This window comes from Lactuca sativa, chromosome 2, assembly GCF_002870075.4.
Source record: "Lactuca sativa cultivar Salinas chromosome 2, Lsat_Salinas_v11, whole genome shotgun sequence".
NCBI lineage: Eukaryota > Viridiplantae > Streptophyta > Magnoliopsida > Asterales > Asteraceae > Lactuca > Lactuca sativa.
This window is the reverse complement of record NC_056624.2, coordinates 205,734,600-205,747,627: the sequence shown is the minus strand read 5'-3', so window position 1 is coordinate 205,747,627 and position 13,028 is coordinate 205,734,600.

Below are 13,028 nucleotides of genomic sequence, written 5' to 3'. Positions count from 1 at the left end.
GAAAGTTGCCTAAAATGCTCATATGTGCTAAATGTTATATGTTGCCGTATATGATATTATTTGTTCGGATCTATGATATGTTGCTGACTGGATCAGGAAACCTTATGTGTGTAGGATTCTAAACGTACGTCTACGGTATTAGAACTAACATGTAAATGTTTCGGAGTGATAAGGATGATTTAATTATCTATCATGGGTGAGGATCTAATTTCACCTTATTTGGTGTGTAGATCAAAAATGGTAAGAACCAGAAGTGGCATTGGAAACGCGGATGAAAACAGGAATCAACCGCCAGTGATTGAGCAAGCACCTGTTGTAGCAGCAGCACCAGAACCAATAACAATGGCTGGGGTGCAAGCCATGGTTCGGGCTATGTTAGCCGAACAAAGGGAAGAAATGCGACAGATGTTACATGAAAATAGGGACGAACTTATCATACCTATTGAGGAACCCGAATTGATTCCGGAGCAATCGGAGGAAGGGAACAATAGTCGCATGGTGAGTCAAGTTGGGACTCAAGGAGAACGAAGGAACGATTCGGAAAGGAGAAACAACAAGGATGGGCGAATGTACAAGAATTTCTTGGGCGCCAAGCCGCCAAGTCTTTCTGGAAGCCCAAAGCATGTTGAGATTATGGATTGGATCTCCGAAATGGAGATGGTATTTTAAAGTTGCGACTGTAGCAACAAATAGAAGACTGTCTTTGCAGTTAGACAACTGAAGACTGGAGTCTTGAGTTGGTGGAAGTTGTTGGCAGATACTATGCCACGAGGAGAAGCCCTAAAAATGTCATGGGAGGAGTTGTTGGAACAGTTAAGGGTGCAGTATTGTTGAGAGATAGATCTGATTGATCTGAACAATGAGTTCCAAAACTTGAAGAAGGGGGGGATGAGCATAGATGACTATGCTACTGCATTCACTGAGAAAATGAAGTTATTTCCGTACCTAGTGCCAACAGAACTCTCCAAGATTGAGAGGTTCGCTAATGGACTGCCTGCCGACTTTGGCCCGACAGTCAAGACGGCAACCACTCTGAAAACAGTTGTTCGAGCAGCTAAGAATGTGGAGGCCTAGCAGAAGGAAAAGGGTCCGGAGAGGTTAGAGGTTGGTGAAAACAGGAAAATCAATGGACCTTTAGGGTCCAACAAGAAAAGTAAATTCTCGAAGTCTAGTTCGAGAGGAGGAGGAGGTGAAGCGAAATGGTGCGAAAAATGTAAGAAGAAGCATCATGGAAAATGTGAAGTGGTGGCCATATGTTTCAAATGTGGAAAGCCAGGGCACTATGCCAATGAATGCACCCTCACTAAGAAAGTTTGCTATGGTTGTGGTGAGGAGGGACACATGTCGAGGGACTGCCCGAAAAAGAAGGAGGCAGCAAGACCCAACATTCCGCCAAAGCTGAAGGCGAGAGCATTCAAGATGACACTGGAAGCTGCTAAAGATGAAGCTGATGTCACTTCAGGTACCTTTCTCGTTAACGAATTGCCTGCCCAAATTATATTTGATCGTGGAGCCAACTACTCCTTTATTTTGCGTGAATTTGGTAGGAAACTAGCTTTGCCTGTTGATAGACTAGATAATGCCTTATTAGTCGAAGTTGCTAGTGGCAAGTTTGTACCTGTTAGCCATGGTATGAAAAACATCTTAATTGACTTAAATGGGAATAAGTTCCACGAGGAATTATTGCCTATAGAAATTAATGGTTTCGACATCGTGTTGGGAATGGATTGGCTTAGCGCCAATGACGCCGTGATATTGTGCAAGAAAAAGATAGTCAAAGTAAACCCGCCAGGGAAAGAGTCGTTTATGGTGTATGGAGATAAATGCAGAGTAAATTCTGGAATCATTTCATTGATGAAAGCCAGAAAGTGTTTGGCCAAAGGATGTATGCCGTACCTAGCATTTTGATAGATGCTAAGAAGGAGAAAAAGGCGATGCAGAGCATTCCTGTCATATGTGATTATCCGGAAGTATTTCCCGAAGATCTTCCCGGATTACCGCCTGATAGACAAGTGGAGTTTAGAATAGACTTGTTACCAGGGATGACGCCAATAGCAAAAACACCTTACCGATTAGCACCGACGGAGATGAAGGAGCTGATGATGCAACTTCAGGAGTTATTGGACAAAGGTTTCATTAGACCTAGTTTATCGCCCTGGGGAGCTCCGGTGTTATTCGTGAAGAAGAAAGATGGAAGTATGAGGATGTGCATCGATTACAGAGAGCTGAATAAAGCAACAATAAAGAATAGATATCCGTTGCCGAGGATTGATGACCTGTTCGATCAACTTCAAGGATCGAGCTATTTCTCGAAGATCGATCTTAGGTCAGGATATCATCAGCTGAAAGTAAGAGAGCAGGATATAGAGAAGACTGCATTCAGAACGCGATATGGACACTACGAGTTTTTGGTTATGTCGTTTGGACTAACCAATGCTCCAGCAGCATTCATGGATTTAATGAACAGGGTTTGTAATCCTTTCCTAGATAAATCTGTGATAGTGTTCATAGATGACATTCTGATTTATTCGAAAATCCAAGAGGAGCATGGCAGACACTTGCGAGAAGTCTTAGAAGTACTAAAGAAAGAGAAGCTGTATGCAAAGTTCTCCAAATGTGATTTTTGGATTCAAGAAGTCCAATTCTTAGGTCATGTGGTCAACCAAGAAGGGATAATGGTTAATCCAACAAAGATCGAAGCTGTGATGAAGTGGGAACAACCGAAGAGTCCCACGGAGATCCGAAGCTTTTTGGGATTAGCCGGATATTACCGAAGGTTTATCCAAGGCTTTTCTTCGATCGCTAGTCCATTAACAGCTTTGACCCACAAAGGAACTGCTTATTCTTGGAATGATAAGCATAAAGAAGCATTTGAGAAGCTAACGAAAAAGCTATGTGAGGCACCGATTCTTTCTCTACCCGATGGAGTTAAAGACTTCGTTTTTTATAGCGATGCGTCTGGGGTTGGATTGGGTTGTGTTTTAACCCAAAGAGAAAAGGTGATCGCATATGCGTATCGACAGCTCAAAATATGGAGGCATTACCTCTATGGCACGAAGTGCAAACTTTTCACTGATCATAAGAGTCTCCAATATCTCTTTAGTCACAAAGAATTGAACATGAGACAGCGACGCTGGCTAGAATTACTTAAAGACAATGAATGTGAGATACTTTACCACCCCGGTAAAGCTAATGTTGTTGCTGATGCTCTCAGTCGGAAAGTCAATCTTGAAAGGAAAAGGCCAAAAGCATTGAGAATTGAAGTTGTCTCGACCATTGTGGAAGGTATAAAGAAAGCTCAAGAGGAAGCTTCTGAGAAGAATGACCGAAAGGAAGAACGTTTGGGCAAAACGTTGGTGTTCGGTATAAACAGTCATAGGCTGAAGGTGTTCCAAGATCAGATTTGGATACCTAAGACAGGAGGAGTCAGAGATCTTCTGATGGAAGAAGCTCACAAAACCATGTACTCGATTCATCCTGGTACCACTAAAATGTATAGGGACCTGAAACCCTACTACTGGTGGCCGACAATGAAGCTTGATGTTGCAAAGTATATGGCTGAGTGTGTGACTTGTGCGAGAGTAAAGACACAATATCAGAAACCGTATGGGAGTTTAGAACCATTGCCTGTGCCTATGGGTAAGTGGGAAGACATTGCTATGGATATTGTCACTAAACTGCCCAGAATGAAAAGTGGTCACGACATGATTTGGGTGGTCGTTGATCGATTCAATAAGAGTGCGCATTTCATAGCCGCCAAGGAGGAATGGTCTATGAAGGGGCATGTAAATGGTTTGGGCTAGGCTTAGCATGTGATTTGTTTTGTTTTGTGTTTGTAATTTCACTTTATGTTAACTTGAACTTTCTTGTGTTTACTACCGTAAACACGTTTAGTTTACGGCCGCAAACTTAGTTTGCGGTCCAGATGGGTATATATAGTGTAGGAGCTGGTCTTTTGAGTGGTTGGTTGCTCTAGAAGTTTATGGTCACTTTTGAGTTGTACCTGATGATTTCTTGTGTTTAATCGTGTGCCAGCTCAATTCATTCATCTTACTGTGTTACTCTTGATTCATGTTTGTTTGATTAGCAGTTTTAGATCCAGAATTGGACCTAACAATTGGTATCAGAGCAGTAAACTGGTATCAAACTCATCCGATCGAGATTTTGTGTGTTTAAGCTGTTGTTTTCATCGATTGGTTATTGGATTTTGAGTTCTGAGCTTTGAAGAAACAATTTCCGTCTGAAAAGTACGAGTTTTAAAGGTTGATTGAGAGTTTACTGCCAACCGTAAACTCTGTTTATTGTCCATTCAGAAAACCGTAATCACTAAATACTCATACACCGTAAACAAGTTAAAGAACCGTAAACACCAAAACCGTAAACCCATAAAACAGCAAACCCAAAACCGTAAACCCATCAAACAACAAACCCAAAACCGTAAACCCATCAAACAGTAAACCCAAAACCGTAAACACCTAAACCATAAATCCCATACCGTAAACTCTGTTTATGGTCACATTCATTTCAACTAACCTCAACCATAAACTCTTTTGAAACTGTTAAATCACTTTCAAATGGATTCTCAAACTCATTTTCAGGAACTTGATGCTGTTATGGGCACTACTACACGCATTCCGAGATTGATGTCTGCTGAAGGTTTTCCTGAGTGGAAATATAGAATCGAAAAATACATCAAAATTAAAGATTTCAAGATCTGGAGAAGTATTCTTAGAGATCCTGTCAGAGTCACGATGATAGTTGGAGGTCAGTTGATTGACAAAGCCATTGAGAACTACACTAATGAAGAGTTTGAACTGGTTGAAGAACAGGAAAGAGCATTGGCTACTCTAACCATGGCATTATCTCCTGATATTGCTCAAGGTTTTCGTGAGTACACTTCTACAAAAGCTCTATGGGAAGCTCTTATTGAGGTCTACGAGGGCAATGAAGATATGAAAGAAAGTCGACAGGACATGTTAAGACAAAAATTTAACATGTTTAACTACATTCCAGGAGAAAACCTTGAGGCTCAATTGCAAAGGTTCACAGCTCTCACAACTGACATGAACATTTCAGGAATTTATTTGTCCAAAGTCAGAAATCAGCAAGAAACTTCTAAATGCACTTCCTCGATCATGGGATATGAATGTTGCTGTAATTAAGAAAACCATGGACTTAAACCGTCTCACTCTTGCAGAAATCATGGCAGTCATCAAAGCCTGTGACATTGATGACAAACAAAGAGAAATCAACCACATGAATTCATATTCTACTGCAAACCTTGGTGTTTCATCCAATAATACAACACTATCATCCTTCATGACTTCCTCAGGTCAAGCTTTCACAGTTCAACAACCTCAGATTCAAACCCTCAATGCTGCAACACCAATCCCTCAACTTCAACCTTCAAGTGTGCCATCTCAACAAACTGTTCCTGCTCCTAATGTGTCAGCTAAAGTCTCCTCTTCAAACACCAAAGAATCTGATGAAAATCTTGCTCTAGCCACTAGGCTAGTTAATTGCTACAATGCCTTTGTAGCCGGAGATCTTCCACCTCAGCTATCCTTTGCTGACTTGGACCAGATACATCCCGAAGATGTAGAGGAAATGGACATTACTTGGCAGATTGCCATGGCTGTTTTTAGAGCCAAACAATTTGCCAAGAAAACAGGGAAAAACAACTGGGCTATGAATGCTGACAAAAAGGTGGGATTCAACAAAAGTATGCTGAGATGTTTTAACTGTCACGAGCCGGGCCACTTTGCTCGTGACTGCCCGAAGCCAGATCGCAGAGTCAACAACAACCGACAGATGGTCGCAGTGGGAAACAATCGTGCAGGAGCTACAACTAATGGAGAAACAACTATGGTTGTTCAATCATTTGATTGGGAGGATCAAATTCAGGCTTTAAACATCATAGGGTCAGAAAATGCACATCTAGCTCAAATTGATGATGCTGCTTCAAAGAACAATGATACTGATCCTGAGGAAGAAATGATGGAGCTGCAGTTTTCCCTAATGGTTTCCACCTCCTCTAAGCCCAAGAAAAGCGAGGTAAATCTACCATCTTGTTCTTTTGCATGCAAAGAATATGTTACACTTCTTCGAAATGAAATTCAAACTTTACGTAGGCAAGTAGAGGACCTTAAATATGAGGGTTATCAACTTAGGAAGGGACAAAAACCACTTAAGGCCCAACTAGAAGACAAAACAAAAGATTTTAGAAAAAATCAATCAGAATTCAGTGAAAAGTGTGAAATCTATGATTATACTAAGAGACAACTTGATGTTGTGACCAAAGAACTTGATGAGTTAAAAATTAAAAGTGGAAAAACAGATGTGAGTTTCAAAAATTATTCTGCTTCTAGTAAAACAGTTGAGTCTTTGTATGAATCCCAATTGAAATTTAAAGAAAATCAAAACAAGGGTTTAGGGTATGATTGTGTTCCTCCTCCTTTTAATCATAACTACACATCAATCCCTTTCACACAAAACGAAACAGACAAGGAGCCACATCTTCGATATGGCAAACCTGCTGGTTTGGTTTCAAGAGGTTTTATTAACATTGAAAGTACTAATGTTTCTACTTCCTCTGTAGATACACCCTTAGATCAGGCCAAGTGTGAAGCTGGAGAATCCGTTTCTATTTTTAATTCTGATTTTTCTATTGTGAACAATTTTGAGTGTGTTTCTGATGATAAGACTGAAAAAGCTCCTTGTGTTATCTCATCACTGGATAATGTTGAATTTAATTTTTTCGATATGTTTGATGAGTTGTTTAGTAATTCTGATGATTGTGATTCTCATGAGGAATTATCAACTCCACAAGTCAAATCAAATGAGACACCCTCACTTATTTCTCAACCTAATTCTCATGCATGTTCTTCTAAGAAGAGTAAGAGTGTCTGTAAAGAAAATAAATCTGAAAAATGCAATACAAATTCAAATAATAAACAGATTTGTTTTAATTGTGGAGTTGGTGGTCACATAGCTAGAAACTGTCAAAATAGGATCTTTGTAAGCTATCTGTCACCAAGAGGGGAGAATGAGTCTTGAGGAAGGTCTTTAATTAGAAAATCCTCAAGAACTCGTTCTCAAACTAAGGATCAGAAAGATAGTAAGAACATAAAAGGGGCTATTTTTCAATCAAATAAAAAGGTTTTTACTAACAAAACTCGAAACAGGTTGTCAAAACTGAACAAGGCTCAGCTAAGATCGGTTTCGTGAAAAAGCAATTCTAGATCTTCTACTAATTTTGGTAGAAAATCCAGAAGGTCTATGCAAACTCCTGTGAAGTCTATTTCAAAATCATCAGAGACTGTTGTAAAACCTAAACTTCATTGGAAGCCCAAATCACTCTCTAGTTCATCGTTACCTCCCTCTGAAGTGATTAGAAATGAAGATCCTAATTTGCAAATTTTAAAGTCTAAATCAGAAAAGGTGAAAAGGAAACCCAGGACAGTGATAACCTGGGTTCCTAAGTCTAAATGATTCTGCTCATTTTGCAGGGACAGTTGCAGAGGAATATCATCCGTCCTTGGTACGTCGATAACGGCTGTTCCCGACATATGACTGGAGACATCTCCCAGCTGAGCGGAATTCAATATTTTAATGGGGGTTATGTTTCCTTTGCGGGCGGAGACGGTGGAAAGATCACACAGCGCGGAACTATTACAAATGGAGTGTTGAGCTTTGAAAATGTCAACTTTGCACCTGAATTAAAGCATAGTTTGTTGAGCGTTTCTCAGATATGTGACAAAGGCTACTCAACGCACTTTACTGATAAAGAGTGTATGATTCTCAAGCCTGGCATTGTCATCCCAGAAGAATGGATTCTAGTCAAATCAAAACGGGATGGGAACGCCTACATCATTGATATGAACAGTAACCTACCTGAACAAGTCACTTGTTTATTCTCAAAGGTTTCTGAACACAATGCAATGTTATGGCATCGAAGACTTGGTCATGCTAATGCGAAAAACCTGAATCGTCTTGCGAAAAATGTGATGGTCCGAGGCCTTCCTGTCAGAGACATTATCACGTTTGAAAAGTATGTTTCTTGTGCTCAAGGCAAACATCATCGGAAACCACACTTGCCCAAGCAAATCAGCTCAATCAATCAAGTGCTTCAACTATTGCATATGGACTTATTTGGTCCGGTCAACGTCCTGAGCATCAACAGAAGCTCATACTGTCTTGTTGTGATTGATGATTTCTATAGATTTATGTGGGTCTTCTTCTTATCCAACAAAACAGGGATTGCTGATTTGATAAAGAAGTTCGTGGTGATGATTGAGAAGTAGACTAACAATCAAGTGAAGGCGCTTCGCACTGATAATGGAACTGAATTCAAGAATTCGGTTCTTGATCATTTTTGCGCAGAAAAGGGAATAGTGCATCAATATAATTCTGCTCACACGCCTCAACAAAACGGTGTTGCTGAACGGAGGAACAGAACATTGAAAGATGCTGCAAGGACAATGCTTTGTGACTCCAAGCTACCTGTCTTCTTTTGGGCCGAGGCAATTAACATTGCTTGCTATGTGCAGAATCGTGTTCTAATCAACAAAGCACAGATGAAGACACCATACGAGATTCTTTATGGACACAAGCCTTTCGTAAGCCATTTCCGTGTATTTGGCTGTCCTTGCACCCTTCTTCACTTAGATTCCAACCCTAAATTTAATGCCAAAGCTGATGACTGTTACTTTGTGGGGTATGCTGTGCGCACCGCATATAGGGTCTACAACAAAAGGACTAAGTAGATTATTGAATCTTATGACGTGCGCTGGCTGGAAGAGAATGAAACTGATGCTAGAGTGGGTCCCGACTGGTTATTTGATTACACATCCCTATTCAGATCTCTAAACGTGTCTGCGAATAATTCAAGTGGATCTTCCTCTGGTTTGAAGAATGTTCCTGTGATTGAAAACGAAGATGAAGAGGTTGTTTACAGACCCCCAACGGTTGAAAGGGAATCCTCTTCTCCACTTGAAGGGGAGCTCTCTGCTCAATCTGAAGGGGAGTCATATGTACAACCAACTAGTCCAGTGTCTGCGATTCCAACTGAAACTCTTAATGCTGATGCTACACCTCTAACACCCATCGAAAGAGAGTTCATGTCTAGAGATGCTTCCGCTGTCAATACAACATTTATGGAACTCCTCTTTCCTGAAGAAATTGCAAATGAATTTGTAGCAGAGTCTTCTAATTGGACTCAACCAGCAGATGATGAAGGTATCAATATTCACACTCTTCCTGTTTCTTTTAATTAGATCAGCCAAGACATATATTCCCGAATTCAGCGCGATCATCCGATTTAAAAATGTCATTGGCCGGCTGGGTGATGGAGTTAAAACCAGAAGTCAGAGTGGAGACGTTAATGAATGTCTTTAATCTTGCTTTATATCTCAACTTGAGCCCAAAAATATTGAAATGGCTCTAAATGATCCCAGATGGGTAGACGTGATGCATGAAGAGTTAAATCAATTTGAAAAACTGGGGGTCTGGAAACTGGTTGAGTTACCAAAAGGCAAACGGTCTCTTGACACGCGTTGGGTCTATCGTAATAAGCAAGATGATTCTGGTGTAATCGTTCGAAATAAAGGGCGATTGGTGGTCCGAGGGTTTCGGCAGATCGAGGGTCTTGATTATACTGAGGTGTATGCTCCCGTGGCTCGTCTGGAGGCTATTCGAATCTTTCTTGTATATGCTTCCTATAAGAATTTCACGGTCTACCAGATGGACGTCAAGACTGCCTTCCTGTACGGCAAGGTGAAGGAAGAAATTTATGTTGATCAACCTCCTAGGTTTGTTGACTCAAAGTTCTCTAATCATGTCTACAAGTTGGATAAGGCATTGAATAGGTTACATCAAGCTCCTCGAGCATGGTATGCAACCCTAACAAAGCACTTGCTCGAACATGGCCATTCTCGTGGTACTATTAATCAAACTTTATTCATCAAGCATGTGGGTGATGATCAGATACTGGTTCAGATCTATGTTGATGACATCATCTTCGGGTCCACATGTTCAAAGCTTTGCAAAGAATTCGAAAGTGCCATGAAGAAGAGATTTGAGATGAGTTCTCTAGGAAAAATGACTATGTTTTTGGGGCTTCAAGTCAATCAAAATTCAACCGGAATCTTCCTACATCAAGCAAAGTATGTTGAAGATATTCTTGAGAAGTTTGGATTTTCAGACGCGAAACCTGCTTCAACTCCCATGGCTGAAAGACCCCTGCTGACTCCTGATATTGACGGTGAATCCGTAGATCAAACTCACTATAGATCGATGGTCAGTTCCTTGATGTATCTCACTGCAAGTCGTCCCGACATCATGTTTGCAGTGTGTCAATGTGCTCACTATCAGGCTAATCCTAAACTTTCACATCTTATTGCTGTCAAAAGAATTTTTCGGTATATCAAAGGCAGTCCAAAACTGGCTCTTTGGTATCCGAAAAATTCTGAATTTAACTTATATGCTTTTGCTGACAGTACTTATGGAGGTTGTGAGCTTGACAGGAAATCAACATCAGGAGGGTGTCAGTTTCTTGGTGATAGACTGGTATCGTGGCAATGCAAGAAATAGCATACAATATCTACTTCTACAGCAGAAGCGGAAAACATTGCTGCCTCGGCATGCTGTTCTCAAGTTATCTAGATCCAACATCAGCTGTTGGATTACGTTCTGAACTATCTAGAAACCCCAATTCACTGTGATAATGAGGCCGCTATACAAATAACAAAAAATCCTGTCCAACATTCCAAAACCAAGCACATTGACATCAAAATTCATTTCATCAGAGATTGTTATGAGTGCTCGCTCATACGGCTAGAACAGGTTCCCACCGCTAGCAATGTGGCGGATTTGTTCACTAAGCTGTTTAATAAAGCTCAATTCGATGTGCTTGTGGGATTTTTAAAAATGATTCGTTTTGAGGATTAATTTTTGTTTTAGGATAGTTTAAATTTGCGCATTTACTTTCGTTTCTCTCTTATGCACAAATTTAGGGGGAGAAATAAAAACAAAACAAAAACTTAGAAAATTTTAAAAAATCCAAAAACATCAGAAAATCAAAAAATCAAAAAAATTGTTGGTTATGAAATGTGCTGCTTGAGGTAGATGTTCTGGGAAGTGATATGATAAAGTGATAATAGGCAACCTGAGTCTGCGTAACGTACCTGAAGTTGAAGGATCTATGCTCTGACTTGATGCGTCGGTAGGCACGAAAAAATTTAAAATGGACTTGACTAGGCATAGTTGGACTTAGGAAATTTATAGACTTGACAAATCTTGACCTAGTTAGATCCGTTCAGCCTGACAATACGACGCCCGGATAGGTTGAGCAGGGAGATATATATGGGAATCTACTCGTCACATTAATTGAACCCGTACTTGGAACCGTGGTTTAACTTTTCCTCGATGTGCGTATTCTGTCCTTAATTCCGGTTGGATGGAGCGACTGGTAAATTCTGATAAATTAGGTCTGTAGAATATCATTTTGTTTCTTTCCGTCTGTTAGTCATATGTTGTCTCCTTTGTGCGACTTCCAATCCGACCTGGTACATAACATATGCAACTCTATTTCTCTGCAGGTTATATATATGTGAAAAACTTCTTATCTATTAGCCATATGCTGTCTCCTCTAAGCGACTTCTAATCCGACCTGGTACACAGCATATGCAACCTTCTACTGCTCAACCCCTCTGAAGTTATATGTAATAAGTAATAGAATTCTGAATCTATCCTCTCTCTGAATGGTTGTCTGCTCACCCGGTGTAAGGAGTACTCTGGAAGTTCTTGATGGCTGGGGCATATCAGGAAGCGGGAAACACGTTCTAGTACACTTAAAATTGAACACATACAGATTGTTTATAGACCTCGCTGCTCAATTTAGGTGGACAACAATATCCCTGGTCATCGTCAGATAAATGGTCCTTAAGATATAGTATCTAAGGAATTAGGATCAGATATAAATTTTAGGATTTTAAGTTCACCCTGTCTTGTAACAAATAGTATGTCCTAAATCTGTCATAATTTTTCGTGTTTAAGTGGACCACAATACCGACGATCGACCAGACAAAGATGCAAATATGGAAGGTACCGACAAGTGGATAAAGGTTGTCCAACAACTTTTATCCTAGTACCTCAAGATGAAGTCAAAAAGTTTACTTATGTTGTTTAGTTAGATTTTTTTTTAACTAATAGACAACGTTTTATTAGCATTTTCTTTTATTTTATTTTTTATTTTTTTATTTTATGTTAATTTTAATTTTACTTTACTATTAAATTTTAATTTTAATTTTATTTTATTTTTTATCCTCAAAAGGTTTTATTTTTAAAAAAAAATTGTTTGGAATTTGGACTGTCAATCTGACAGTGTATGCAGCCTTTGAAAAAGTCAAAGGAATATATGTAGGGGAGTATACTGTGGTAAACTCTCTTTACCGCTTCTTTTATTCAAAAACCGTAAACATCATTTCTCTCTCTAATCTTCGAAAAGCAAAGTTTGATTTTCTCAAAATTGTCTAGTCCACATCAAAGGTATGTTAATCCCGACTCTAAACTTGTAATTTTTGTTCAAATTGACTTAGAATCATGGAATAATTTGAGTTTTTAAGGTTGTCGGAGTTTACGGTTTTTGAATGTTCATAGGGAGTAAACTCATAGACCGTAAACTCCCAGGGAGTAAACTCATAGACCGTAAACTCGTTCTGATTCATAGACCGTAAACTTGTTTTAAAAATATGGACCGTAAATTCATTTACTAACCGTAAACTATCCCTTGGTCATCCAGCCGTAAACTAGGTTTGACCTTACAGTTGCAAACTCAGTTTACGGTCCATTGACCTAGTTTGACCGTAAACTTAGTTTACGGTCCGTAGACCTAGTTTGACCATAAATGTTTTTCTTACTTGGCTTGTTTAGTGCAGATAATGGCATATCTTAAAACAGCCAAAGATGCACAACATTGCAATTGTGTTGGATGATCCACCAGAGGCTCACAGAGACTTCATGTCCATGAT